The sequence below is a fragment of the Prionailurus viverrinus genome, chromosome A3 (genome assembly GCF_022837055.1).
Source record: "Prionailurus viverrinus isolate Anna chromosome A3, UM_Priviv_1.0, whole genome shotgun sequence".
Lineage (NCBI taxonomy): Eukaryota > Metazoa > Chordata > Mammalia > Carnivora > Felidae > Prionailurus > Prionailurus viverrinus.
In genome coordinates, this window is record NC_062563.1 from 111,109,104 (window position 1) to 111,117,748 (window position 8,645).

Below are 8,645 nucleotides of genomic sequence, written 5' to 3' on the forward strand. Positions count from 1 at the left end.
TTAGATTACATTGGAGCTGCTGATATTAAGCCACTCTTGTCTCCTTGGAATAAAACCTACTTGGTCATAATGTGTTATTCTTTTTTTTTTTTTTTTTTTTTTTTTTTTATAAATCAGTATTCCAGTTGCTAATATTTTATTTAGAATTTCAGCATGCATATTCATACATGAAATTAGTCTATAGGTTTCTTTAGTGGTCTGTTTTTATTAGGTATAAAAAGTTATGCAGGTTGACAAAATGTGGGACTAATCAGAAGGCTCGCCCACTGTGGGTGAGAATGCAGATTTATTCAAATGTGTTAGAAAACCACTTGGCTGAATCTACTAACGTGAAAATATAAAATCTAGTAATTCTGCTTCTGGGCAAACACCCAATAAAATGCATACGTATGTTTACCAAAAGACATGTTCTAGAATGTTTATAGCAACATTATTAGCAATAGCTTCAAACCAGGAACTACCTAAAAGTCCATCTACTATAGCATGGATAAATACATTTTTGTGTTCATACAGTGGAATATTATACAGCAACAAGAATGAAGAGTTTATAAGCACATGCAATATATGGATGAATCTCAGAAATGTTATGTCGAGCCTTAAAAGGCAGATATAAAAAGAATACTGTATGCTTGCCTTTTTATAAGTGCAAAAACAGGCAAAACTAATCTGTTAACTGTTAGAAGACAGGAACGTGGTTATCTTCAGTGAGAGATAAGTAGAGGGGGAGGTAGTGTCTGAAAGAGTTTGAGGGGGATTCTGCAGTGCTGGTAACATTTTGTGTCTTTGTCTAGGTGCCTGTTTATGTTCGATTGTTTAGGTCATGGAAACTCATCTACTTTACACTTACATGTACACTTTTCTGTATGTATTTTATACTTGAATAAAATGTTTTTAGAAAGCAATACTTGTTTCATAGAATGAATTGGGGAGATTTCATCTTTTTCTACAGTTTAGAATTGTTTAAGAGGTCTTTGAAATTATATGTTAAAGATTAGATGAAACTTGGCTGAGAGACTTTCGGTCCTGAGGCCTTCTTGTTTAGAGGTAGGGTTGTTCATTGCTTTTCTAATACCTTTGGTTCAAAATACTCACTTCTTGAATTAATTCTGATAATTTATATTTTGTAGGAAATACTTCATTTTTTTGTAGGTTTTCACATTTATTTTCTATAGATCTGTGTTTTTATGTTTCTTGTAATTTCTTCAGTGTGTGGTATTATGGTTTTTATTCTTTTTATCCAAGGATTATCTATCTGTGTTTCTTAATTTTCAAGGAGTTCAGGAAAAGCAGTACTAATTTTTCACATTCAGTTCCTCTTGGCAAGTTGAGGGGTGAGGAGGAAACAATCAAGGTGGATCAAGAATTTGCTCAGAATCCCATCTGAAGATTCCTGGATCAGAGGAGGTGTGTTACTGAGCTTCTCCATGTCCCTTACCTTTTCTGGAAAAACAGGACACCAATTCTTTTTTCCCCTCTCCCCAAGTCTATTGCTTTACCCAAACATCTCTTTTTTGTGTGTCAGTTGGAAGAGTAGTGTGGCTCCTGATACTATAGTCAGTGGTCTGTTTCCACTAACGTGAACAGTCTTTCTAGGTACAAACATGTGAAACAAATGGCAAGGAATAATTAGGAATCGGCTATGGATATTAGCCACCTTTCCTATCTTATTCCCTTTGTGTTTGTCATTGTTACTGGGGCCTATTTGCCGTCAATGTACAAAGTACAGCCCTGCCAATTTGCCTTTTGCTTCTGTATCAGCAAGAAATGGAATTAGCTTTTAAGTTTGAGAAAACCCAACAAATAATGGCCTAAAAATTAGGGTTTGTTTCTCTCCTATAAGAAGCCCAGTGTAAGGGAGTTGTTGGCATTGGTCCAACTGTTCAAAATGTCAAGAAGGACCCAGGCTCTTTTTATTTCTCTTTGCCCCTTCTGAGAGTATTGGATTTTCATCTATTGTTTGGTCTCAAGATGGCGCCCACAATACCAGTCATATTATCAAGTTCAAGGCAAGAAGAAGGTAAAAAGGGGGTAAGGGCAGAACTAATTAGGACTTTTCTTTTTTTGACAGCAAAGGAAATCTGCCCAGTGGCCCTCCAGCAGATTTCTCCATGTATCTCACTGGCCACAACATTGCCTCTCTACCTTTAATGGATGTTGAGAAAGTGAGTATCTCACTGTTTAGCGTCTGTAGTAGGAGATGGCAGTGAGAAGTCAATTTCAAATGGCTTTTGGGTTAGACAACAAATGTTCCCTCTCACAACTACCCCATTAGCCAGGAACCTCTTTAATCACTCATTTCTATTTTGCATTTGCCCTCATTTCTCCTCTCTCGCCCTGATTATGAAAAGAAATATATGTGGTTTGTGAATGCTGAGTCCTAATTTTCCAATTCTTGAGAACAGTGCCTCAAATCACCTTCCAAATGAGACATTTGCTTTCTCCATGGGATATTACAGTCATTCTAATCTTGTTTGTTCATTCCCGGTTTTGAATTCACTCACTCTCTGAAGAACCATCAAACAAACCCTGATAAGTAGGCTTCCTTTCACACAAATCCTGAAGAACTCTGTTGTCTTAGATATAGCCTGGAGTTTGTCTCTAAGGTTAAGTTTCATATCAGTTGGTACATAACTCTTCTTGAATTCTTTCTGCTCCAAGAGGATTACCTTTTACATCTTAGAAGAAGTCGGTTTGTTTTCCTAAAGATGCTATAAAAAAAAAAAAAAAAAAACCTTAAGAAATGTCATAAAAAATAAACATCCTTACACATAAATTCTTTGGGCCAACCAGTACCAAAAAACCCCCTAAATTTCAACCTTCTGATATAAAAAGTGTACCCCTCCTTTGCTCTTTAAAATTGAAGACCAAATTATGCTTCTGGCTAAGTGAAGTAACAGAGATCAGATTTACCGTCCCCCTTTAAGCAATAGAGGGGAAAAAAACCCCAGTAGTTTTCAGACATTGAACAACAGCCAGCACAAGGCAATAATCCCTGAGAGAGAGGAAAACAAATTGTTGACCTGGCTTCTTGCCTAGAGAGAGTGTCCATGATCAGTGCAAGGAGGGGCAACCCAGGCAGAGCTTAGAGATCTCTGAGTTGAAGAGACAGAGTTGGGAGTTTGGCAAGTCCAAGATAGTTAGAGTTTGCAGGACAAAATACTACAGGAAAGCTCTGGAGATCTGAACTGGGTCTTCTCCAACTCTTCAGCTGAGTATTGGTATGTACAAGCATGTGAGGAAACTATGAGAGGCTGAGGAAAGAGTCACCCAGTATATAGGCAGAACAATCCTCTGGTGTTACACAGGGTTGGGAATAGTTTGTTTCCACCAGCACAGTGGAATAATATAAAATGTGAGGCATTAGGTAGAGGGCTCAGAAGGATATTATTGCCTTATCACTGTGGAAAAACTCAGCCCTCGGCTAAAGGTTGCTTTGACTCTGTCTTAAAGCTTAAAAGTAAGATCTGGAAAGCTCAAACACACACACACACACACACACACACACACACACACACACACACACACCCTGAATATCTAGTTCCCCAAAAGGTAAAATTCAGAATGCTTGGAATCCAATTATCTGGAATGCAAAGAAGCAGGAAAACACAACCCCAAATGAGGAGGGAATGTAATAAATTAAAAATAACCCAGAATGAACACATACAGAATTAGTAAACAATGGCATTTAGTTGTTTTTATAACTATATTGATATGCTAGAAGACAGAGAAGAATCTTTAAAACACTGAAAAGAAAAAACTCTGTAAACTTTCAATTCTATACCCAATAAGAATATCTTTGAAAAACAAAGGCAAAGACACATAAGTGCCAAAAGTATTCATGACTAGCAGATATACTAAAGCAAGTCCTTCAGGCAGGAGGAAATTGATAGCAAATGTAATTGATGCAAGATAATAACAGAAAAAATTACTCTTTCTACTTCTTAAATTGCTAAATGACAATTGACAGTTTAAAGCAAAAAATAAGAAGGCACCTGGGTGGCTCAGTCGTTAAGCATCTGACATAGGCTCAGGTCATAATCTCATGGCTTGTGAGTTTGAGTCCTGCTTTGGGTGAGCCCCACTTCTCTCTGTCTCTCTCTCTCTCTGTCCCTCATGGGATTCTCTCTCTCTCTCTCTCTCTCTCTCTCTCTCTCTCTCTCTGGCCCTTGCTCACTTGCCCCCCCCCCCATTTTAAAAAGTAAAGCAAAAAATAATATACACAGGGTTATAAAACAAATGTAGAAGGAAACATATGAGAATAATAACACAAAGGCTAGAAGAGGGTAATAGAAATAGACTGCAAGGTTCTTATACATTTCTGAAGTAGTATAATATAAATTATAGATGTATACCATTGAATCTAAGGCAACCATTTTAAAAAAGCCAATAAAGGAGACAAAATAGAATAACAGAATAATTCAATTAATCCAAAAGAAGACAGGAAGAGGAAAAGAGGAACAAAGAACAAGTATGACAAATAGAAAACAAATATCAAGATGGTAGATTTACACCCAACCACATAAGTAACATTAAATGTAAATGGTGTAAACACCATAATTAAAAGGCACAACTGACAGATTATATACAAATAATGAGACCTTGCCTACATGAAATGCTGCATACAAGAAATCCACTTTAAATATAAAGATTCAACTAGGTTACAAGTAAAAGGATAGAAAAAGATATGCCATACCAAAAGAAAGCTTAGTGACTATATTAACATCAGACAACATAGATTTCAGAGAAAAGAATATTTCCAGGGATAAAGAGGTTTATTTCATAATGATTAAGAGGTTAATTCATCAAGAGAACATAACAGTCCTGCAAGAGTATGCCCTTAATGGCAGAGCTTCAAAGTAAGTGGAGCAAAAGCTAATAGAATGAAGGGAGAAATAGACAAATCTACAATTATAGTTGGGGATTTCAAACGTCTTCTTGCAATAACTAAGAACAAGTAGACAGAAAAGCAATCAGGATATGGAAGACTTGGGTAACAGTACCAACTTAATTAACATTTTATGGAACATTCTACCCAACAACAGCAGAAAACACCTGTTTTTTCCCCAAGTGCCAAGAACATTTACTAAGATAGACCATATTCGGAGCCATAAGACAAGTCTTGATAAATAGAAGAGGATCCAAATCATACAAAGTATGTTCACTGACCACAGTAAAATTAAATTAGAAGCCAATAAAAGAAAGGTGTCTGGAAAATCTCCAAATATTTGGAAACCAAATAACACACTTCTAAATAACCAAAGGGTCAAAGGAAAATTAAAAAGTATTTTGCCTGGTGAGGATGTAGAACAAGAAATCTCATTCACTGATGATGGGAATGCAAATGGTACCACTACTTTGGGAGACAGTTTGGCAGTTTCTTATAAAACTAGACCTACTCTTAGTATACAATTCAGCAGTCATGCTCCTTGGTGTTTACCCAAATGAGTGGACAGGTTATAATCACACAAAAGCCTGAATAAGGATATTATAGAAGATTTACTCATAATTGCCAAAACTTAGAAGCAATCAAGATGTCCTTTGGTAAGTGAATGGATAAATAAATAGTGGTACATCCAGAAAACGGAATATTATTCAGCACTAAAAAGAAATGAATTGTTGGGGTGCCTGAGTGGCTCAATCAGTTAAGCGTCCAGCTCTTGGTTTCAGCTCAGGTCATGATCTCATGGTTTGTGAGTTTGAGGCCCGCATTGGGCTCAGTACTGACAGTGAGGAGCCTGCTTGAGATTATCTCTCTCCCTCTCTCCCTCTCTGTCTGCCCCTCCCTGGCTTGCTCTCTCTTTCTATCAGAAAATAAAAAAATAAACATTAAGAATTTATTAAAAAAAAAAAAAGAAATGAATTGTCAAGCCATGAAAAGACATGGTGGAAACTTAAATGCATATTACTAAGTGAAAGAATGAACCTGAAAAGGCTACCTACTATATGATTCCAATTATATGATAATCTGGAAACTATAGAGATAGTAAAAATATCAGTGTTTTTCAGGGACTTGGGAGAGGGAGAGATGAATAGACAGCCCAGAAAATTTTTAGGACAGTGAAACTATTTGTATGATACTATAATGGTGGATATATGTCGTTATACATGTGTGAACTCTGAGGTAAACTGTGAGCTTTGGGTAATAACGATGTGTCAGAGTAGGCTCATCTATTTTGATAAATGTACCACCTGGCTATGAGATCTTGATAGTGGGAGAGGCTGTGGAGGGTGGGGGGCAGGGAGTATATAAGAAATTTCTATACTTTCTGCTCAATTTTATTGTGAGCCTAAAACTGCTCTAAAAAAATAAATTCTTTTAAAAATATTGTGAACAAATATTTTGATCTGAATGAAAATGAAAATGCAACAACATTTGTGAGATACAAAATAAAGAGGACTCAGAGGGAAATTTATAGCACTGAACTCCTATATGAGAAAAGAAGGAAACTTTCAATTAAATGACCTCAGCTTTCACATTAAGACACTAGACAAAGAGGAGTAAAATAAACCCAAAGTTAGTTGAACAAAGGGAATGATGGAAATAAAAGCAGAAATCAGTAACATGTAAAACAGAAAAACAGAAGAGAAAGTCAATGAAAACATAAGCTGTATTTTTGAGAAGATGAATAAAATGGTTATTCTGGCAGGTTCTCCAGGGAGCTCCTACCTGAATAGGTGGAGGCAGGGACTTGCAATGCCTTCTCACACCCAAGAAAGATGACAAAAAGGTCTCTGGGTAATGAGAAATACCCACTACCGTCTCTGCAGGTGGCTGATCTTCTAAAATCAAGTACGATCTGTGTTCTTCAGTGAGGGAAAAACACAGGATTTCTTTTTTCATCCAGGAAACTTGTTCTTATCTAGTCATTTGAGAAGTTTCTATATATGCCTGAAAGTTTGAAAACAATATTTCTTCAAATAATTCTGTATTTCCGACTTCATGTTAGACATCTTTCTCTCATCCTCCCTCTTATTCAGAATTTATAACTTTGAGCTTTCTTCGTATCTTCACTTTATTTTGTTCCATGGCTTTTTAGGTTATTGGCTTTCTGTTTTATTCTATAGGTAGCAAACCTTAAATAATTGTTTCCCCCCAAAATATTGGTGCATAATTTTATTGCATTTACTTAAAGTATGTTGTATTTACTTAAATGATTTTTTTTTCTTGAGGCAGATTTGCGTTTAAACCAGCCATTTATCCAATATGTGGGCCCAGACAAGAGATTCTCTGAGAGTCTATTTTTCCCCTCTAAGAAATGATGGCTTCACATCTCTTATCCCACTTAAGTCCTGCAAAGATAGTAGCAGGCATCTGAAAGCCCCTCAGGAGGGCCAGGTTCTCAGCTCTTTCCTATTCCCACCCCAGCAAACCTAGGGTAGCTGCTCACAGTGTCCAGCCTGCTGCAAGAAGCTTTGCTGTGGAGAATTCTGGACCTGGTAACCAAAAGCAACACATTACAAAGACCTCTTGGTTTAAAAACATTCGTAACCTGGATCTTTCCAGGTGATTTATTTAGAAACCTTCTTAGGAAAGGAGTCACACTAAAATAAAACTAATTTTCTCCATTCCTAATTTTCCCCAGAAAATGATGAGATTTATTCAAAAGAATTTATAGGCAATGCCACATTTAGGAGCAAAAATCTAAAACAGCTCCCTTTTAATTCCCCAAGTGTGCTTTTCAAGATGCAGCTTTGCTCTTTAAACTATGGAGATGGATAGATCCCAACTCCCCCATCCCACTGCCATGACAGATACCACGAATTGATTTTAGTGTCTCTTTCTTTAAGGGCCCTTTGGCCTCAGAATCTCTCTTCATATGCTCCGTTAGGCAGTCACTCCTACCAGACACCCAGACGAAACCTATGTACCATCCCAGCCCAAAGCTTTCAGGGTATCAACCCAGTGTGGTGAAGGTGGTGTGGTTGCAAACATGTGTATATCTGAAAAGAGAACTCTTTGTTCTGTACTTTGCTCTTAGGAAGAAAAAGTTCCCCAACCCCTGGCAGGGCATTTGCAACTGGGACAGGTGACTGGGGTAGGCCTTGGCATTGTTGTGGGTGTGCAAGATCTGGGGCATCTAGAAACCTCTTTGAGGGTGATACTGTGGTAGGAAGGGCTTCCTAGGGCAACTTGAAAAAAACAGCAGCTGTCAAGTGGCCAGCAGGCCCCAGGCAGCCGCAATTACTGCCAGCGCCAGGTGGGCTTGCCACACTGCAACAGGTTTGGCAGCTAAGGACACAAATGGCCCAAGTGGCTTAAGACAGCCTACTACATAGGCTCTCTTGTCCCACGGGACATCAACGTGCATGGCAGGACACCAATACCAGAGGGCAGTGGATTCTCTTTATAAGCTATGGCTCAACCCTAGGGAGGGCCCAGGTGGAAAGTAAGTCCTAGGAATGATGTGGTGAATATAAATCTGCTAGCACAATTGGTGGCACGTTGGGACTTTGTCATTGATGTCTAACGGTTGGTTTTCCTTCTGTCACCGGAATTTCCCTAGGCCTCCTCAGCCTGTGGGTATGAAGGCAATCATAGGAACATAACTGCTCCGTAGTACTGGCTTATCTTCATGGGCATGCTGCAGGACCAAGCATTTCTGGGGTCTTGAGGGTTGTCTCAGATCTTCTCATGAGCAAGCCTG